We start from the raw sequence: 22,611 nt of genomic DNA on the forward strand, positions 1-22,611 counted from the left end.
CACCTTGATATGTGTTACATATGTATACACCAGTGAGCCCATCACAACAATCAAAGTGAATATTTCCATCAGCCCCCAAAGTTTCCTTGTGTCCTTTATACTATGATCCCCTCTTGCAATCACTTGGTGGTCATGTTCTACCACTGGACATAAAACATTGGATGATGCTGGCAACAGGTAGGAACAGATATTTAGCTTTTGGTTTAATGGAGTTAAAGTGCTACATCCAGGATGTGCTTTTTCTTTTTTTTATTTAGTAAATATAAATTTCCAAAGTATAGTTCATGGATTACATTGGCTCCCCCTGCCCATAATTTCCCTCCTACTCACACCCCTCCCATCTCCCGCTCCCTCTCCCATTCCATTCACATCAAGATTCATTTTCAATTCTCTTTATATACAGAAGATTGATTCAGTATATATCAAGTAAAGATTTCATCAGTTTGCACCCACACTGAATCACAAAGGTAAAATACTGTTTCAGTACTAGTTATAGCATTACTTTATATTGGACAACACATTAAGGACAGAGATCTTACATGAGGAGTAAGTACACAGTGACTCCTGTTGTTGACTTAACAATTTGATATTCTTGTTTACTGCGTCAGTAATCTCCCTAGGCTCTAGTCATGAGTTGCCAAGGCTATGGAAGCCTTTTGAGTTCCCCGACTTCGATCTAGTCAAAAGTGGAAGTTCTGTCCTCCCTTCAGAGAAAGGTACCTCCTTCTTTGATGGCCCTGTTCTTTCCACTGGGATCTCACTCGCAGAGATCTTTCATTTAGGTTTTTTTTTCCAGGGTGTCTTGGCTTTCCATGCCTAAAATACTCTCATGGGCTGTTCAGCCAGAACCTCATGACTTAAGGGCTGATTCTGAGGCCAGAGTGCTATTTAGGACATCTGCCATTCTACGAGTCTGCTGTGTATCCCGCTTCCCATGATGGATCGTTCTCTCCCTTTTTGATTCTATCAGTTAGTATCAGCAGACACTAGTCTTGTTTTTGTGATCCCTTTGACTCTTAGACCTATCAGTGTGATCAACTGTGAACTGAAGTTGATCACTTGGACTAGTGAGATGGCATTGGTACATGCCACCTTGATGGGATTGTGTTGGAATCCCCTGGCACGTTTCTAACTCCACCACTTGGGGCAAGGCTGATTGAGCATGTCCCAAATTGTACATTTCCTCCCTCTCTTATTCCCACTCTTATATTTAACAGGGATCACTTTTCAGTTAAAATTTAAACACCTAAGATTAATTGTGTGTTAATTACAGAGTTCAACCAATAGTACTAGAAGAAAACAAAGAAAAAATACTAAAATGGATATTGTGATGCCTCCGGCTTTGTTTTTGTTGTACAAGATTGCTTTAGCTATTCGAGGTCTCTTGTGCCTCCATATAAATTTCAGCACCATTTTTTCCAGATCTGAGAAGAAGGTCTTCGGTATCTTGATTGGTATTGCATTGAATCTGTAAGTTGCTTTTGGGAGAATGGACATTTTGATGAGATTGATTCTTCCAATCCATGAGCATGGAAGATTTTTCCATTTCTTGGTATCCTCTTCTATTTCTTTCTTTAAGGTTTTGTAATTTTCATCGTAGAGATCTTTAACGTCTTTGGTTAAGTTTATTCCAAGGTATTTGATTGTTTTTGTAGCTATTGTGAATGGGATTGATCTTAGAAGTTCTTCCTCAGCCATGGCATTGTCTGTGTATACAAAGACTGTTGAATTTTGTGCATTGATTTTATACCCTGCTACTTTGCCAAACTATCTATGAGTTCCAATAGTCTCTTAGTAGAGTTCTTTGGGTCCCCTAAATAAAGAATCATATCATCTGCAAAGAGGATAGTTTGAGTTCTTCCTTCCCAATTTGTATCCCTTTAATTTCTTTTTCTTGCCTAATAGCTCTGGCTAGAACCTCCAGAACTATATTGAATAGCAGTGGTGAGAGTGGGCATCCCTGTCTGGTACCAGATCTCAGTGGAAATGCTTCCAACTTTTCCCCATTCAATAGGAAGTTGGCTGTGGGTTTTTCATAGATTGCTTTGATTGTATTGAGGAATGTTCCTTCCAAACCCAGTTTGCTTAGAGTTTTCATCATGAACGGGTGTTGTATTTTATCAAATGCTTTCTCGGCATCTATTGAGATAATCATATGGTTTTTCTTCTGCAGTCTGTTAATGTGGTGTATCACATTGATTGTCTTGCGCACATTAAACCATCCCTGCATACCAGGGATAAATCCCACTTGGTCTGGGTGGATGATCTTTCTGATGTGTTGTTGCATTCTATTGGCGAGAATTTTATTGAGGATTTTTGCATCTATGTTCATCAGGGATATTGGTCTGTAATTCTCTTTCAGTGCTGCATCTTTTTCCGGCTTAGGAATTAAGGTGATGCTGGCTTCATAGAAAGAATTTGGGAGGACTCCCTCTTCTTCGATTGTTCTGAATAGTTTGAGAAGAATTGGAGTTAGTTCTTCTTTAAACGTCTGGTAGAATTCAGCAGTGAATCCATCTGGTCCTGGGCTTTTCTTTGTTGGGAGGGCCTTTATTACTGTTTCAATTTCTGTCTCAGTTATGGGTCTGTTTAGGTTTTCGATGTCTTCCTGGTTCAATTTAGGCAGGTTGCATGTGTCCAGGAATCTATCCATTTCTGATAGGTTTCCCTGTTTGCTGGCATACAAGTCCTTGTAGTAATTTCTGATGATTCTTTTTATTTCTGTGGTGTCTGTTGTTACATTTCCTTTTTCATCTCTGATTTTATTGATTTGGGTCTTTTCTCTTCTTTTTTTAGTTAGTTGGGCCAATGGGGTGTCAATTTTGTTTATTTTTTCAAAAAACCAGCTCCTCGTTTGGCTGATTTTTTGTAATGTTTTTCTTGATTCAATCCTGTTGATTTCTTCTCTGATTTTAATTATTTCTCTTCTCCTACTAGATTTGGGTCTGATTTGCTGTAGGTTTTCTAGATCCTTGAGGTGAATTGAAAGCTCATCTATTTGGTGTCTTTCCAATTTCTTGATGTAGGCACCTATTGATATAAACTTTCCTCTTAACACTGCTTTTGCTGCGTCCCATAAGTTTTGGTATGTTGTGCTGTTATCCTCATTTACTTCCAGAAAGTTTTTATTTCTCTTTTGATTTCTTCTATGACCCATTGTTCATTCAGGAGCATGTTGTTCAATCTCCATGTGTTTGCGTATGCTCTAGGGATTCCTGAGTTGCTAATTTCCAACTTCATTCCTTTATGGTCTGAGAAGCTGCATGGTATGATTCTAATTCTTTTGAATTTGCTGAGACTTGCTTTATGGCCTAGTATGTGGTCAATCCTAGAGAAGCTTCCATGTACTGCTGAGAAGAATGTAAAATCTTTAGCTGTAGGATTGAAAGTTCTGTATATATCGGTTAGATCCATTTGGGCTATAGTGTCGTTTAAATCTACTGTATTCTTGTTGATCTTCTGACCGGATGATCTGTCTATTTCTGAGAGTGGAGTATTGAAGTCCCCCAGTACTACTGTATTGGGGTCAGGGCAGTTGTAATCAAAACAGCATGGTACTGGTACAGAAACAGATGGATAGACCAATGGAACAGAATTGAAACACCAGAAATCAACCCAAACATCTACAGCCAACTTATATTTGATCAAGGATCTAAAACTAATTCCTGGAGCAAGGACAGTCTATTCAATAAATGGTGCTGGGAAAATTGGATTTCCACGTGCAGAATCATGAAGCAAGACCCCTACCTTACACCTTACACAAAAATCCACTCAACATGGATTAAAGACCTAAATCTACGACCTGACACCATCAAGCTACTAGAGAACATTGGAGAAACCCTTCAAGATATTGGCACAGGCAAAGAATTTCTGGAAAAGACCCGGGAGGCACAGGCAGTCAAAGCCAAAATCAACAATTGGGATTGCATCAAATTGAGAAGTTTCTGTACTGCAAAAGAAACAGTCAGGAGAGTGAAAAGACAACCGACAGAATGGGAAAAAATATTTGCAAACTATGCAACAGACAAAGGGTTAATAACCAGAATCTACAAAGAAATCAAGAAACTCCACAAAAACAAAACCAACAACCCACTTAAGAGATGGGCCAAGGACCTCAATAGACATTTTTCAAAAGAGGAAATCCAAATGGCCAACAGGCACATGAAAAAATGTTCAAGGTCATTAGCAATCAGGGAAATGCAAATCAAAACCACAATGAGGTTTCACCTCACCCCGGTTAGAATGGCTCACATGCAGAAATCTACCAACAACAGATGCTGGCGAGGATGTGGGGAAAAAGGGACACTAACCCACTGTTGGTGGGAATGCAAACTGGTCAAGCCACTATGGAAGTCAGTCTGGAGATTCCTCAGAAACCTGAAGATAACCCTAGCGTTCAACCCAGCCATCCCACTCCTTGGAATTTACCCAAAGGAATTTAAATTGGCAAACAAAAAAGAGGTCTGCACCCTAATGTTTATTACAGCTCAATTCACAATAGCTAAGACCTGGAATCAACCCAAATGCCCATCAACGATAGACTGGATAAAGAAATTATGGGATATGTACTCTTTAGAATACTATACCGCAGTAAGAAACAACGAAATCCAGTCATTTGCAACAAAATGGAGGAATCTGGAACACATCATGCTGAGTGAAATAAGCCAATCCCAAAGGGACAAATACCATATGTTCTCCCTGATCGGTGACGACTGACTGAACACCAAGAGGGAAACCTGTTGGAGTGAGGTGGACACTATGGGAAATGGTGGCTTGATCAGCATAGCCCTGACTGTTAATGAACAACTAAATACATTATCCCTCTTAGTAGTTTTTTTATCTGTTCTACTTAATATGACTGGTTTAGATCTGTAATTGATGCACAGTTATTCTTAAGTGTTGAAAATTAACTGAAATGTGATCCCTGTTGAACATGGTGGTGGGAATGGGAGAGGGAAGAGATGTATAATTTGGGACATGCTCAGGCTGACTTGCCCCAAGTGGTGGAGTTGGAAGCATACCAGGGGATTCCAATTAAATCCCATCGAGGTGGCATGTACCAATGCCATCTCACTGTTCCAGGTGATCAGTTTCAGTTCACAGTTGGTCATGGTGAAGGGACTGGGAGTCAAAGGGAGCACATAGACAAGTCTAGTACCTGCTAACGCTAACTGATGGAGTAAATAAAGGGGAGAGTGATCCAACATGGGAAGTGAGATACTCAGCAGACTCATAGAATGGCAAATGTCCTAAATAGCACTCTGGCCTCAGAATCAGCCCTAAAGGCATTCGGAGCTGGCTGAAAAGCTCATGAGAGTATTTCAGGCATGGAAAGCCAAGACACTCTGGCAAAAAGATCTCTGCGAGTGAGATCCCAGTGGAAAGAACAGGTCATCAAAGAAGGAGGTACCTTTCTCTGAAGGGAGGAGAGAACCTCCACTTTGACTATGACCGTGTCTAAACAAGATAAGAGTCGGAGAACTCAGAGGGCTTCCATAGCCTTGGAAACTCATGACTGGAGCATAGGGAGATTACTGATGCCATAGACAGGAGTGTCAATTGGTAAAGTCAACAACAGGAGTCACTGTGCACTTACTCCTCATGTAGGATCTTTGTCCTTAGTGTGCTGTACATTGAGATTTAATGCTATAACGAGTACTCAAACAATATATTTCACTTTGTGTTTCTATGGGGGTGCAAACTGTTGAAATCCTTACTTAATGCATACTAAACTGGTCCTCTGTAAAAAAAAAAAAAAAAAAAAAAAAAAAAAAGAAATTATCAATTCCCAACTTGACTCTCACTGGGATTAAACATGACAATAGGTCTGATCTGATTTCATCATCATTTAAAAAAATCATCTATTATTTTTCAATTTATGTTTCTGTGTGGGAGCAAACTGTTGAAATCCATACTTAATGTATACTAAGCTGATCTTCTGTATATTAAGATAATTGAAAATGAATCTTGATGTGAATGGAAGGGGAGAGGGAGTGGGAAAGGGGAGGGTTGTGGGTGGGAGGGACGGTATGGGGGGGAAGCCATTGTAATCCATAAGTCGTACTTTGGAAATTTATATGCATTAAATAAAAGTTAAAAAATAATACTAAAATGGATAAAGTATTACATTGTACATCAACAGTCAGGATAAGAGATGATCAAGTCACTGTTTCTCATAGTGTTCATTTCACTTCAACAGGTTTCCCCTGTGCTGCTCAGTTAGTTGTCGCCGATCGGGAGAACATATGATATTTGTCCCTTTTGGACTGGCTTATTTCACTCAGCATGATGTTTTCCAGGTTCCTCCATCTTGTTGCAAATGACTGGGTTTTGTTGTTTTTGACTGCTGTATAGTATTCTATAGAGTACATGTCCCATAGTTTCTTTATCCAGTCTACCGTTGATGGGCATTTGGGTTGATTCCAGGTCTTAGCTATTGTGAATTGAGCTGCAATGAACATTGAGGTGCAGACAGCACTTTTTTTTGCCAATTTAATTTCCTTTGAGTAAATTCCAAGGAGTGGTATGGCTGGGTTGAATTGGTAGGGTTATATTCAGGTTTCTGAGGAATCTCCAGACTGACTTCCATAGTGGCTTAACCAGTTTGCATTCCCACCAACAGTGGGTTAGTGTCCCTTTTTCCCCACATCCTCTCCAGCCTCTATTGTTGGTAGATTTTTGAATGTGAGCCATTCTAACCGGGGTGAAGTGAAACCTCATTGTGGTTTTGATTTGCATTTTAGCTAGTTCATTTAGCCAGTTCAAAAAACCAGCTCCTCGTTTGGCTGATTTTTTGTATTTTTTTTTGGATTCAATCCTAATGATTTCTTCTCTGATTTTAATTATTTCTCTTCTCCTGCTAGATTTGCATCCATCTGGTTTGCTGCAGTTTTTCTAGATCCTTGAGATTCATTGAAAGCTCATTTATTTGGTGCCTTTCCAATTTCTTGATGTATGCACCTATTGCTTTTAATTTTCCTCTTACACTATTTTGCTGTATCCTATAAGTTTTGGTATGTTGTGCTGTTGTCCTCATTTATTTCCAGAAAGTGTTTGATTTCTCTTTTGATTTATTCTATGACCCACTATTCATTCAGGAGCATTTTGTTCAGTCTGCATGTGTTTGCATATGTTCTGGGGATTCCTGAATTGCTAATTTCCAACTTCATGCCACTATGGTCTGAGAAGCTGCATTGTATGATTCTAATTCTTTCGAATTTGTTGAGACCTGCTTTATGGCCTAGTATGTGGTCAATCCTAGAGAAGGTTCCATGTACTGTTGAGAAGAATGTAAATTCTTTATGTGTAGGATGAAAAGTTCTGTAGATATCTGTTAGATCCATTTGGGCAATGGTGTCGATTAAATCTGCTGTTTCCTTGTTGATCTGCTGTCCAGTTGATCTGTCTGTTTCTGTGAGTGGAGTATTGAACTCCTCTAGTACTATTGTATTGGAATCTAATTCTCCCTTTAAGTCCCTTAACATATCTTTTAAATAAACTGGTGCCTTGTTATTAGGTGCATATACATTGATAATTGATATATCTTCCTGTTGATTTGATCCCTTAATCATTATATAGTGCCCCTCTTTGTCTCTCTTAACAGTTGATGTGTTAAAGTTTATTTTGTCTGATATTAAGATGGCTACGCCTGCTCTTTTTTCATTTCTGTTGGCATAGTATATCTTTTTCCAGCCTTTCCCTTTCAGTCTGCATGCATCTTTGATGGAAATTTGGATTTCTTGTAATCAGCAAATAGATGGGTTTTGTACCTTAACCCATTAAGCCAATCTGTGCCTTTTAACTGGAGAGTTGAGGCCATTAACATTCAATGTGCCTATTGATAAGTAGTAACTTTGCCCTGCCATTTTCCCAAAGATATTTTCTAACATATGCTTTGAACTTCCGGTGATCTTTTGCTGTGTGGTTTCCTTCCTTTATCTTCTTTCATATTGATGACCGTGTTTCTGTGTTTTTGTAACACATCTTTAAGCATCTTTTGCAGGGCTGGACGAGTGGCGACAAATTCTTTCAATTTCTGTTTGTTATGAAAGGTCTTTGTTTCACCTTCTTCAGAAATGAGAGCTTAGCAGGATATAATATTCTGGGCTGGCAGTTTTTCACTCTTAGCGCCTGGGTTATGTCTCACCATTCCTACTAGCCGGTAGGGTTTCTGATGAGAAGTCTGCTGTGAGTCTAATTGGTAATCTGACATTTCTCTCTTGCACATTTTAGGATCTTTTGTTTATGTTTCACTGTGGTGAGTTTAGTTGTGGTGAGGATCTCTTTTGGCCATGGGTACTAGGGGTTCTATGAGCTTCCTGTACTAGGATGTCTCTGTCCTTCTCCAAACCTGGAAAGTTCTCTGCTAGTATCTCACTAAAAAGGCCTTCTAATCTTTTCTCTCTCTCCATGCCTTCAGGAACTCCTAGAACTCAAATGTTGGGTTTTTTAATAGTATCCTGTAAATTTCCAACAATATTTTTTAGATTTCTAATTTCCTCTTCTTTTCTTTGGTTTGACTGTATGCTTTCCTGTGCTCTGTCTTCTAAGTCCGATATTCTCTCTTCTGTCTGACTGACTCTGTTTTTAAGGCTCTCTAATGTGTTTGATATTTGATCTGTTGAGTTCTTCATTTCATTTTGATTTCTCTTCACTATCACACTTTCCTGTTCTGCGTTTCATTTTGATTCCTCCTTAAGATTTCATTTTCTCGAAGGAGATTTTCTATCCTGTCCAGTAAGGATTTCTGTAGTTCAAGAATTTGTTTTTGAAAACTTCTTAATGTTCTTATCATAAATTTTTTGAAATCCATATCTTGGATTTCTTCTATCTCATCATCTTCATAATCTTGGCTTGGGGTGTCTTGTTCATTTGGGGGTGTCATAATGTCTTCCTTGTTCTTGTTCCCTCGATTTTTGTGTTTGTTGCTTGGCATTGTGGAGATATTCTTTTAATTCTTCTTCCCTCACTGTGGTGTTTTTTTTCTTGTTATACTATGACTGTGTTAAGTGGACTGTCTACTTTTTGAGGAGCCTTAGAGGCTTGAGGCTTGAGATGGGTGTGGCCTGAGAGCTCTGCTTGGTTCTTCAGGGTTAACTGTGTGCCAAAGGTGACACACTCAGGTTAGGCGTGGTAAATCTCTCTCTCTCTCTCTTTATTTATTTATTTATTTATTTATTTTTGATTCAGGAGGGACGTAATACTGCACAGCTGAGCGGAATTGAAGGTAGTCAGCTTCTGATCTCTGCCTTCTGTGGGTATATCATTCATCTACTTTTTCCCAAGGACCACACAAAGAATCTGTTTTGCCCTCAGTGTGGGCTCAAATTCTCGTGCAGTCTCCCAATGGGTTGCGAAGGTTACCGAATTGTAATGTCTCTGGTGAGTACTCAGGTGAACTCCATGAGTTCTCTCCGCCACCGTCTCATTTTTCACTGACTCAGTTCATTAGCTGCACCCATTCTCTAAGTCCTAACCTGTTATTTCACCCCCCCAGAGTCAGGTTTTTCTGTTTGACTGAGGGTGGGTGCAGCTCTGAGGTCGTGCATAGTCCTGAGGTGGCGCACCTTTTACGTATATCCAAAATGGTGCCTGCTCTTTATCTCCTGCTCGCCTTTGTGAGGTGGACAGAGAGAGACCATACCTGTCCCTTTTTTTTCCCTCTCTCCTGTAGTTAGTCTGGTGAACTTTCCCCAGCTGGGCTTCAAGCCGTTTCCCCACTGATGTCTCAGGTTACTGAGCTCACCTCCCCTTCCAGCGCAGCTGCATAGACTCTGCTGTTGGGCTTTGGAGCTGTGGGCCTCCTTGCTCTCCCTGCAGGTTGTCCGTGTCACATCCACTAGATCCGGGAGAGTTTCCTCTGCAATTTTTTCCCTGATCCTTCCCCTGAGGTTACCGTAACTCCACGTTTATTAACCTATCTTTTCTCGTATTATCAGTGCGTGTCCTCACTATTCCACCATCTTGGCTCTGCCCCCTGTGTTCTTTTCCCCATATATCCTCACCACCATTTGTTGTTAGTTGATATTTGTATGAGAGCCATTCTAACTGGAGTGAGGTGGAGCCTCATTGTTGTTTTGATTTGTTTTGCATTTCCCTGATGGCTAGTGATCCTGAGCATTTTTTCAAGTGTCTGTTGGCCCTTTGATTTTCCTCTCTTGAAAAATTCCTGTTCAAGTCCTTTGCTCATTTCTTAACTGGATTGCTTGCTTTATTGTTGTTGAGTTTCTTGAGCTTTTTATAGAGTCTGGATATTAACCCTTTATCAGTTGCATAAGTTGCAAATATTTTCTTCCATTCTGTCAGTTGCCTTTTCACCTTGCTGATTGTTTCATTGGCAGTGCAGTATAGAAGCTTCTCAGCTTGATGTAATCCCAGTTGTCAGTTTTGGTTTTGATTGCCTGTGCTTCTGGTTTTTATTTTTTAAAAAAGATTCATTCATTTGAAAGGCAGAATGAGAGCATGTGAGAGTGTGAGCAAGAGCAAGAGAGTGTCTTTCATCCTCTAGTTCACTCCCCAAATGACTACAACAGCCAGGCCTGGGTTAGGCCAATACCAGGAGCCAGAGACTCCCTCTGGGTCTTTTACTTGAGTAGCAGGAACTCAAGTACTTGAGTCATCATCAACAGCTTCTCTGCTGTTTTAGTAGGAAGTTTGATCAGAAGTACAGGTGGGACTGTCACCTAAGTAGTCCATTATGGGATGCGAGCATCCCAAGTGTGGATTAACCCAGTGTGCCACAACACCTGTTACATGTTGTCATTTTCACAGTTTATCTATTTGCTCTGTTTAGATAAGCTCAATGTAGTTTTTGATTAGTTATATTTTTCTCTTATCAGCAAATAAAAATCTGAGGAAAGATTAATTGAAATAATCATGAACTTTTTTTGAGAACTAACATTAGGAAAATAGGAATCATGGAAAAGGTAGAGAAAATGAATGAGACTGGATAGGGAAGGTATGTCAAATAGGAGCCAGGACTAATAAGTGTAGTGTTTGAGGAGTGTACTCTACTCTGATTTATCTATGTAAACTTTTTTCCTCTAAAGTAAGCACATATAGGTACTTTTAATATCCATACTGTTGAAAGGGAAATTATTAAATTCTGTACAACTGATTTATAAACAGTGCTCTGGGAATGTAAGTTTCTGACATGCTATCAGTAGATTTGTGATAAAACAAATCATGGTGGAAAAAATGTATGGGAAAAGTGTTATGACATCAACAGTGAACATTTTTTGTGAAATTCACAAATTACTTTCAAGGTGTGAAGTGCTCAAAGCACCCATTACAGGTGTTATGGTATTTGACAACACATTTAGAATGAAGAAGAAACCTATCAGGAACTCTGTCATTCTCCTAACTCTGGTTAGGAGGTATCATTTTGGTATTTGGCAGCACTATTATTGTTCTTTTTTTAGTCTCTGCAGAATGCAATTTTGGCAGTTCCTGGGGGGAATAGAATTTACTGAGGCAGTTTATATTCTTAAAATGCAATAACTTGTTATGTCAGAAGCTGCTTTGAAATGCCAGAAGAAAATATTTCCTCCTTCTCTGCCTTTTTGCCTTCATAATTGCCATAAACAATACAAGTTGTATACATAAACTATACAATTATTTATTTTTGATGTCTGATGGAATGGCTTTAAAAGTCAGACACAGTGCCAAATAGTCCATGTTTATTTATTTATTTTTCTTTGAATCCAGGAATGTGGGAGGACAGCCCTGACTTCTTGTGAAAGAGCTTGGTATGGAAAGGACAGGAAGAGCAGTAGCTGTGTTCCTGCTAACTCTGCCTCCCTCCAGCAGGAGCTTTGTGGTTCAGCAAGGGGTTGTGCCTCAACTCCTTTCATGAAATTAGTTGTCCAGGAAGTAGATAAATGCAGGGTAAACACAAAAGTACTTAGCATTTATGTCTTGTTTGATACTCACAATTTCCTTGAGTTTTGAAACTGATGAGCTCTCCCCTTTTTCAGGACTTAAGACTATGTTATTTCATGATAGTTATCTATGTATCTAGGAACAAATATTGGCATAATTTTGGCTTTCTATAAATGTTTTTCTCCATTCATCTATTTCCGATTCATTATACTGACCTATGAGATACATAAAATTTATTTTTGTCAGTATTTACCTGGGAAATTTTGGTCCTTTTGTCTTCCTTTTGGAAATGAGAGTTCTTTCTAAACAGCAAGGGCATCTCAAGGCTGTAGAACTGTTGATGTTTTTATTTGAACTAATGGCAGAGATACACTCCCACTGGATGTGGTAATTCTGTAGTTGTCACTCCTTTCCTGGTTATAACATAAAAAAAAGTAAGAAGGAAAGAAAATAAGGAGTGGAAGACATTTTGCTATAGGATTTAAATGACTCTCATTAGTCTTATTTGGAATAAGGGCATGGGTGAATATATTTATTTATATTTTAGGCAATATTTATATATAAAATTTCATATAAATATATTGAGATATTTATTATAGTATATGTTTACATATACTATATTTTATACAGTATAGCTACATAAATTAAACATATTTTTATATGTATATATTATATAATGTTTACCTATTTATTTTCACAGAAATATATAAATAACACATATACTCTTCGACTTACCATGAAGTTGTATCTGGATAAACCCATTGTAAGTTGAAAATACTGTAGGTTGAAAATTCATTTAATACCAGAACAGCAAAACATAGTGTAGCAGCACTGCCTACCATATCATGATTGTGTTGATCAGTGGGAGCTGTGACTGCTGTCACTGCTCAGTATTGGAGAGTATCATGCTGCATATTGCTAGCCCTGGAAAAGATCAAAGTCCAAGGACAGTTCCTCCTGAATATAAAGATATATGGTCCTGAATGAAAATGAATGTGGCAAAGTCAGAAAATCCTTTTGAACCATCTTAAATTATGGACTGTTTTATATAAAATTCAAAATGCAAATAATACAGAGCTATGCATAACTGTATACTTCAAAGTATTTGTGTTTTTTTTATAGATAAAATATATAAAGTATATATAATTTATGAATGCATGTGTACATACATTTTGGGTGGTTTCCTCTGATAGTCTTGCAATTCTTTTAAAAAACTCCAAGGCAAATGCTTTCTTGTACTCATATGGTGTTGTGTGTGTATGTGCTTACTGGCTTGAGGAGGTAATGATTGCCTTATTGATCTTTGTAGAAGCATTTAAACCAGTCCTAGAGAGAGTGAATGGTTTAGTGAACAAACTTCTTCTGTGTACGATATCAAGCCTCCTTCCTTTGCTGGCCTCAGCCTAGTTAAGTTCGTATTCTCTACTTTAATCAGGGTGTTGGGGCTGGGGGTGTGGTAATGGGCCTCTTTGATGAAAGAAGGCAGAGCAAAACTGAGGAAGGTCCCGCTGGCACAGGAGAGGGAAGCAGAGAGAATATGAAACCCATGATCTGGGCTGTTTATTAACCTTACCTTTCTGTGGAAAGATCCCTCACTCTGTCACTGTGCATGGAACTGGCAGCTGGAGTGTTGTCTCTGACCCCTGAACACCAGGCCAATGAGGCTGTTGAAGGATGGAGTCAGCTAAGCTCCAGCTGCCTCGCACCCTGTGTAAAAGTCACATAGAGCCTCATATGTACTGCTGAGCGGACTGCAGTGAGGAGCTAGGAGGGCTCTCACTGCTGGTTTGTTTGTTGTTTCCGAAGGATTAATTACTAAGAAGCAGTAAGGGGGTCAGCGCCGTGGCTCACTTGGTTAATCCTCCACCTGCGGCTCTGGCATCCCATATGGGTGTCGGGTTTTAGTCCCGGTTCCTCCTCTTCCTGTCCCGCTCTCTGCTGTGGCCCGGGAAGGCAGTGGAGGATGGCCCAAGTGCTTGGGCCCCTGCACCCACATGGGAGACCAGGAGGAAGCACCAGGCTCCTGGCTTCGGATCGGCGCAGCGCCTGCCGTAGCAGCCATTTGGGGGGTGAACTAACGGAAGGAAGACCTTTCTCTCTGTCTCTCTCTCTCTGTCTAACTCTGCCTGTCAAATAAATAAAAAATAATAAATAAATAAATAATAAGCAGTAAGGGCCATGGTGGTGGAAATTACCGCTATTTAAAGATTGCCAACCAGATTGCTAGAAAATCATGTTGGGTAAGAGCTTTCTTTTAGAGGTATTACCATTAGGGACAGGCTAAGACTGAAGTCCGTGGGTATGAAAAGTTTGCTTTTCTGCCATAGCTCCATAACTATGGGCTTGAGTGGTCACAGATCCATCCCCTGGGTCCCACAGCAGAACTGGACGCTGTGTCACACAGTTGCAGTGATTGGTGTAGGAGGGATGAAAGATGGCAGCTCAGGATGTGTGGCTGGACACTGCTTGATGTGCCAGGGTAAGAGTGGAATGAATAGTTGAAGAGACATGTCCAGGCTTTGCTTTACCTCCTTTTCATTTGGATCATAGTCTCTGGATGGAGAATAAAGAATTATGTCAGAATTTACTTAGTGGTAGTGAAACAACCTAGTTTTGTTCTCTTCTAAAACAGCTTCAGCTGACATGGGCTTCTGGGGTCAAAAGAAAAGGAAATGCTTTGGAACATGAAAGTGATGGAAACACCTCATTTATCTTTCCCACATCTTCTTAAGACATCAGCTCTGTAGGCATTGAATGTTTGGATGCCTAACGTTTTGTAGGGGAACCCAGATCTTCCTCTGATAGTTGTACTCCATTCTGTCAAAGTCCAGTTCCCTCAAGAGCATCTCGTCATTTTCAAGCCCTGCTTGAGTGTTTCATGATGATGCTTTCCTGACACCTCTGCCAGGCTGTCTGAAACATCTGGCAGTTCCCATTCCTTTCAGAAATCTAGAGAGAAACCTTTTATGGGAAATTTATACTACTTGTGCCAATTCAAGTCAGCAGCATTAACCAAACACTTATGGTGTACCCTGTATGAGTCTTGAACCTCAAGGAAATTAGGGGATTATGTAGACTTTGCTTATATTGAACAATTAGAGAACATTACAAGAAAATATAAATTTAAGGACTCATTTGTGTGGTATAAGCTCTTAAGTGCAGGATGGATTAGCATAACTGAGGGTAAACTCTGGCGCTCCACCATGCATGAATCACAGTCTCACTAAGCCTCATGTGTGCAATTGGGGTACTATCAACTATCATCTCTAGGATTGTTGGAAGTATTAAATGACATATTAAATGTACCACATACATTATAGGTGCTCAGTACATGTCAGCTAGAACAACATGGGATGAAGAAGACTTAAAAGGATGCAGCAAAATGTGAAATGGATCATGAAGGATTGGAAAGGCATGATTAGCCAAGAGGAACAGTGACAACAAATGTGAGGAGGTGGGTGGAAGAAGATGAGTTAAGAGGAGCAGCTTAGAAAGTGATTTGCTTGTGGCTCTGGGCCTTACTAGTGTGGAAAGTGGGTCAGTGGAGCAGGGAGGTGCAGAAGAATGACTTCAATGACCAGCTAAGAAGTTTGATGAGATCCTATAGGCATTTGAATATTCAATGAAGTGGCACTCTGAAAGGCTTTTGCAGTGTATAAAACTAATGTAGTAGCCCTGTGAGGAAGGTATTTCCACATGGGAAATAGAGTTTGGAAGAAGTTTTAAAGAAACTTTATGTATGCATTAACTATGCGAATATAATAACACTAACAGCAATCAAAATGAAAGAAAAGAATTCATGATTTAGCAATCCAAACAAATCAGACTGTTTTCATTTTCCTATATTCCCAGTTGGTTTTGGTTTTTCTTCTAAGGGGTGGAAAGAATGTTACAAATATTTGAGCTAATTTCTGTCAGTGCTTGAAACAGTGCCTGGCTAATAGTAAGCACTCACTATGTGTTAGTTATTATTTTTACCTTAATATAGATGAAGAATTAATAGTGGAGGAGGCAGTCCTTGTTAACAGACAGCTTAAGTAACAGATAACTTTTGTGACCTTATTTTTTTTTTTTACAGGCAGAGGTGGACAGTGAGAGAGAGAGAGAGAGAGAGAGAGAGAGAGAGAGAAAGGTCTTCCTTTGCCGTTGGTTCACCCCGCAATGGCCGCTGCGGCCGGCGCACTGTTCTGATCCGAAGGCAGGAGCCAGGTGCTTATCCTGGTCTCCTGTGGGGTGCAGATCCCAAGCACTTGGGCCATCCTCCACTGCACTCCCTGGCCACAGCAGAGAGCTGGCCTGGAAGAGGGGCAACCAGGACTAGAACCCAGTGTGCCGGAGGATAAGCCTATTGAGCCGCGGCATCCGCTGTGACCTTATTTTCATTTACAACTCATGAAGTTCCACCTGCAAATTAAACACAAGAGTAATTCAATCCTTTCCAGAATGGAATGAGGCCTGACCAATATACAAGTTATCTACTGTTTAAAGCGAAATTCTTTAGTGACCTATCAGAAGTTTGCTGTCACTAACCTGAAAATGGTGGGAGAGAAAGAACAAATAAGTTTATTACAAAGATTTATGTTCTATTCAGTGGCTAATCTGTGGTTGGGATTTGTTGGCCTACAATATAGGTCTAATTCTTGTACTTTTCCTAGAAAAGAGGTTAATTTATTTTTTTGATTCTTACATTCTTGACAGTTTTATTTTATAGAATGAATACTCAAGATTTGGTGTGTTCTTAGAGTGAGTCAGGCTATTTATGTGAGAAGTGCTCATATTTAAACTTTCCTGATGGTTTATGGGGGAGTTAGCAAATGAGCGTGTTGTATCAGTTACTCAGTTTGCCATAATTTATTTCTGGACTAGTAAAACTGTGAACTCCTTTCTAACTTCTACCCCTGAGTTATTTTCCTAAGGACTTTATGTTTGTGTTTTTAAAATCTTAGCTGTTGATACCACTTTGATAGACTCATTATTTTTCAACTGCTGAGGCCTAAGTTGTTGAATAAGCAAGACTAACTTTTGACATTAGAGAAAATTTAGAATAAAGAGGGATTTCATTTGCTTTTCAGTTTCAAGGTCGTGTCTAATAATATGAATTTATCAAGAGCATGAGTAGCATTTTTCACACCTTTGTGTCCTTTGGGACATAAAAGTTTAGGGAGATCCACAGGTACAGAGACTGCTCTGTGCTGGGGAAAATAAAAAAAGAAAAGGTAAGAAAGTGAAATTGAAAACAAACTCCTTTGTGCATTCTTTATATCAGTCAATAATGTTGTGGGCTTTTGGGTTTTCTCAGTTCTCCTTGAAGGCGTTTGTGAAACAATTATCGTGGCTGGACTTGCCATTATACCCTTGCTGTGGAGCCTGGGAGGAAAGAAGGCTCGTTTACAGTGTAGTCTGGTAAATGGGTTACAGCTCTGCTGAGAGCTTTTATCATTTCCAGCTATAAGCAATAGCACAGAACATCAGTAGGTGAATGGATCTGGGTTTTATAACTTAGCTGACAACACTGATAAAAATCAGTAACGTGTAGATGTCCGTGGGCTTTAGTTGGCTGTAGGCTCCTGTCCTCCTCTCCCTCCCTCCCGGCTTCCCTTCCTTTTTTTTTTTTTTTTTTTAATCTTTCTTTTCAGTTTTCTTCTTCTCATTCTTTTTTTCCTCCTCTTCAATTTCATTTGTTCTTTATAAAAGCAAAATTTTATAATATTTAATAAATAGTAAAATTACTCTTGCTGCATAGAGAGTTTTCAACTTTTTTTCTGGAGAAGAGACTCCAACCATGAGAACAAATGAAACACAAGCCTTTACTTTTTTGTTATTGTTGCTCTGATTCACAGGGGGAAATGCAGAAGAGAGGTTTTTGAAGCATTACTTATTTGAACAATGTGGCACTATCATCAACTTTCCTTTCAGTCCTTACTTAGTTGTTGAGGAAATGATTTTACCATAGAGTTATTATACATAACACAAGATGTTTTTCTCCCACTTACCGTCTCTCCCTCCCTTCATTTGTCCTTCCATCCATGTGTTTTCTTTTTTCTTTAATTACCTTGGTATCCACAGCTCAGCTGAAGCAGTAAACAGAGTACAAGCTTTTGTGACAGTTGTTTTGGATTCTTGTGATTTGCTACCTGGGAGCAGATACTAATGTCTCACCTCATTCAGTTTTGGTGTGTGTACGGCTGTTGCAAAGATTGATTTTCGAGGATTGGATAACAGTGTGGCAGTTACTCCCACCACACTCAGATGCGCAATGAAATTTATAGCATTTTTGTTCATTTTTCTACTGTTGTTTCTCAGTGGGCAGCTAGGAAAAAAGATTTATACATGGTACTTTATAATCTTTCACTGTCTTTTGGTTTAGTCACTTTTGAAAGCTCAGGATCTTTTAGATCAGTGTAATGGTCCTTCAGATTTCTATTCTCTTTCCATGTTATTATTCAAGATTGAGTCTGAGAGTGATTTCATGGTGACAAATAAAGTTGGTCTTCTCTGACTACAAAGTGCCCTCTGGATCTTTGTCATGGTCTAGAGAAGTGGGTCTGGTTTGTGTTCTAACCAGTCCTTTTCTTGGATGTGATGATGATTATGGTATAAAGTCTTTGCCTGGAGTTTTCTTTCTTCTTTTGTCTTAATATATTGGGATGCTTTGGAGAAAGAACTAATAAGAGACACACATATACATATCTATCCATCCATCCATCCATCCATCCTTCCATCCATCAGTCTTTGTTCTATCATAGGAACTGCCTTTCATGATTTTAGAGGTTGAGTGGTCCTACAGTTTTCCAGCTGCAAACTGGGAACTAGAAAATCTGGTGGTATAATTTAGTTCTAGTATGAATGCCTGAGAACTGAGAAGCTGATGGTGTACGTCCTGATTCAAGTCTGAAGTCCCAAGATCCCAACATGCTGAGGCCCAAGAGCAAGAGAATATAGATTTTCCAGCTCAAACAGAGAGAACAAAATTTCATTTTGTCCGCCTTTCTCTTCTATTCAGGCCCTCAATAGATTGGATGAAGCCTACTTACGCTGGGGACAGACTTCTGCTTTACTCAGTTCACCAGTTCAAATGCTAATCTCCTCTGGAGACACCCTCATGGACATACCCAGAACTGGTATTTATTAGACATCTGGGTAGCCATTTGCTGCATCAAGTTGATGCATGAACTTAACCATCATACTTAACATACACGTACAGGCTTAGCCAGAGAAGCTGATAGGTCTTGTCAGGTGGTTTTTCACCCCCATAATTCCTAGAGTAACCCAAAGATTATTGTAAAATGTCCATAGAGAAGTTGGTCAAGTCATTCTGAAAGTAAGTACAGGTGCTTCCTCATGTACGATGGGGTTGTGTACTATTAAACTCATAGTAATTGGAAATATAAGTTGAAAATGTATTTCATGCACATAACCTGCTGATCACCATGGCTTAGCAAGAAGGTACACTGCAGTGTATCAGTTTTTTAACCTGATGATGCTGTGGTTGACCAAGGGCTGGGGCTGCTGCTGCTGCCCACCATTGTGAGAGAGAATCATCCCACATATCTCTAGTCTAGGAGAAGATCAGAATTCAAAATTCAGGGGCTGGCGCTGTGGCATAGTGGGTAAAGCCACCGCCTACAGTGCCAGCATCCCATATGGTGCCAGTTCAAGTCCCAGCTGCTCCACTTCCTATCCAGCTCTGCTGTGGCCTGGGAAAGCAGTAGAAGATGGTCCAAGTCCTTGGGTCCCTGCACCCATGTGAGAGACCTGGAGGAAGCTCCTGGCTCCTGGCTTCGGATTGGCACAGCTCTGGACATTGCGGCCACTTGGGGAGTGAACCAACGGATAGAAGACCTCTCTCTCTCTCTCTCTCTCTCTCTCTCTCCCCCTCCCCCTCTCCCTCCCTCCCTCCCCTACCCTCCCTCCTCCTTTTTGTGTGTAACTCTGACTTTCAAGTAAAATAAATAAACCTTTAAAAAAAAAGAATTCAAAATTCAAAGTACAGGTTCTGCTGAGTGTATATCATTTTTACACCATCCTAAAGTTGAAAAATCAATAGTGTAACCCTTGTGAGTCAGGGACCATCTGTAGGAAAGCTGTTCTTTCCCATCTGCTTTCTACACTACTGTGGCCTTTGTCTCAGTGTACCTCAAGTACAGAAACTCAACTTGGTTCAAATTACATCATGGGGAAAATTTTGACATTTACCACTGTTTTCATTTTCAGTAATTCCTTTTTATTTTTTTAAATGGCCTTAATCACCATTTCCGGCAGCTTGAGCTCACTATTTCAGAGAAGGAAGACTCAGCAGAACAATTGAAAATCAAACAGTTGATCCCAGCTTCTTAGTTTAAAACTCCTGATAGAGATAGTCATTGAAAGGAAGGATTTAAAAATTGGCAGGAGTGAATGGTAATGTAAAAGAGTGTTTTTCCTTTGCTAGACTTGATGAAGAATCCTTGTAATGTGGAGATGCAGTTGGAAGAAATAGCATCAGATGCTGATGGGGTCTCTGCTTTTCCCTCTACCTGTCCCAGTGAGTCTTGGCCCTGGGGCCAGGTTATCTCAGAAGAGAAGGAATGTGTGAACCAATTCCTTCCTGGCTGCCAGGGTTGCTGTAGCTTTTTATTCATGGAACATGGAGTAGTTGGAGCGAGCATAGGGATGCCAGGAGAAAGCCTTATGAAAAAAATCCATGGTGCTCATACCTGGTGAGAGGAGGAGTCAGATCTTTTCCTGGACAGCTTCGAGTGTTGTGGTTGAGGCACAGAAAGCCTCCCCGTTGTGGAGGGGCCTTGCCTTTTTAACCATGGACTAATACTGGAAAGTAGCCCAGAAAGGTAGGTGTACTTCTCATCAAAGGCTGCCTGGGCGTGTGACACATCCCAGAAATCAGGTGCAGTGAGGTGCAGCTTAGCCCTGGGGGAGGGGTGCCTTTCCCTGATGTTATGACATAAGACCGATTGGAACATAGATGGAAAGAAGAAAGGAGGAAACCCTACATAGGGTTTACTCTGATTTTAGTGATAAAGTACCAAATTACATAGAGTTTAGTTTGAATTAGTGCATTTAAATTTACTGCCACCAGGTTGAATTTCAGGAAAACAGGATGCTTTTTATATTGGGCTCATTACAGAATTTCTCATAACTGTAAACAATCGTAGTGCAAACAAAGAAGCAGTGTCTATTAAGCAGTCTTCCAAATATGACCTAATTTGTCTTAGATGACCTCTGTTTCATTGGCGCCCAGCTAGTCTAGAAACAGATTGAAGTATTGTCCTATTATTTAGTGGGGGTGATTCTTAGTGTAGGGCACAGAGTTGTATGCTAAATGGTAAGAAATTCAGTGGTTCTTTCCTACTAGTATGATCTAGAACATTTTTAAGAATTTCTGCTACTCTTCAACCTGACCCTTTGCATGAGGGTGATGAGGTGTATAGGTAGAAGATTCGAGAGACATCCTGATGTGGAGGAAACTACTGGTTTTAGATCAAATGCATGGAATTCAAAATTTCATCTGCTCCATATAAGCTGTGTTCCCTCCATTTTCTTATGTGAAAAGGAGTTAGTAATAATTGCAGTAAACTTCTGTTCTTTTTGCTTTGGCCTCACCACACCTTCTCTTAGCACATGTTGTTCAGTAAGTGCTAGCCATTCCTTCAGGTTTATGGGGTCCAGGCCTGGCTCACTGCGGCTCTTGACACCATGATCACGGTGACTGTTCCAGGATAGACACAGGACCTAAAGCACAGAAAGAAGTGTACACCTTGGGAATTTTTGTTGAAGGAATTTGGAAGAATAGCTCATTTTTCCCTACTTGTGCAGCTTGAGGAGGACTATGTCTGGATCTAGCAGACGCTACCACATTGAAGAAAGCCCACCTAAGAGTGAAGCTGTGCCAAGAAATGCAGAATGGAGCAATGGACAGTCTGAATTCTTCTGGCAGGATCTGAGCTCCTGAATTCACTCACACCAGGGGCTTAGGACTCCTGTATTTTCTAGCAGGACTTTAGGGGCTAGTGAACAGCTTCCCATTATTTTTTTCCTCTTCAAGTTTGGAACCAGCTGAGTGATAGCAACAGGAGTGAGACAGATGGAGATCAAAATGTCAGTTGTAATACTAATAAAAGCTGGATTAGTGGAAATAGTTGAGATGTGCAGGCACATTGTACTTCCTAGTACTCTTTCCTGAATTGGATTTATAGAGCCAAATCCTGCATGGTAAGCTTAACACATGGTGGAAAGCAGAGCAGAACACCATCCCTGTAGTGAGGTAGGGAGGTGAATCCTAACCCAGCTAGCAGAAGACATTGAAGTAAGTCATACCTTTGCCTAAACACAGTCAAGTGTTCCATACTGATGTTTCTATTTGTGTTGGGCTGCATAAATGATGGTGGTCCCATAATGAACCTGAAATTTTCCTGTTGCCTAGTGACATCAAGGCCATTATAACACCATAGCATGATGTGTCATTCATGTATTTGTAGTAATTCTGCTGTAAACAGACGCACTGCCAGTCATGTGAAAGTGTGGTACATACAATTATTTGCAGTACAAAATACTCGATAATGATAATAAACAGCTATGTTTTCTAGTTTATGTATTTACTATTACTGAACTGGAATAAATTGACCTAAACCAGCCTCCATATTTGAAAATTGAGTTGGCCTGAGGGGCTTGTCTATGTACCAAACTACAGCCTCACTTGATGTGTAAGCAAATTGTAACATAACCTATGAGTGC

Source organism: Oryctolagus cuniculus, chromosome 8, assembly GCF_964237555.1.
Source record: "Oryctolagus cuniculus chromosome 8, mOryCun1.1, whole genome shotgun sequence".
Classification (NCBI taxonomy): domain Eukaryota; kingdom Metazoa; phylum Chordata; class Mammalia; order Lagomorpha; family Leporidae; genus Oryctolagus; species Oryctolagus cuniculus.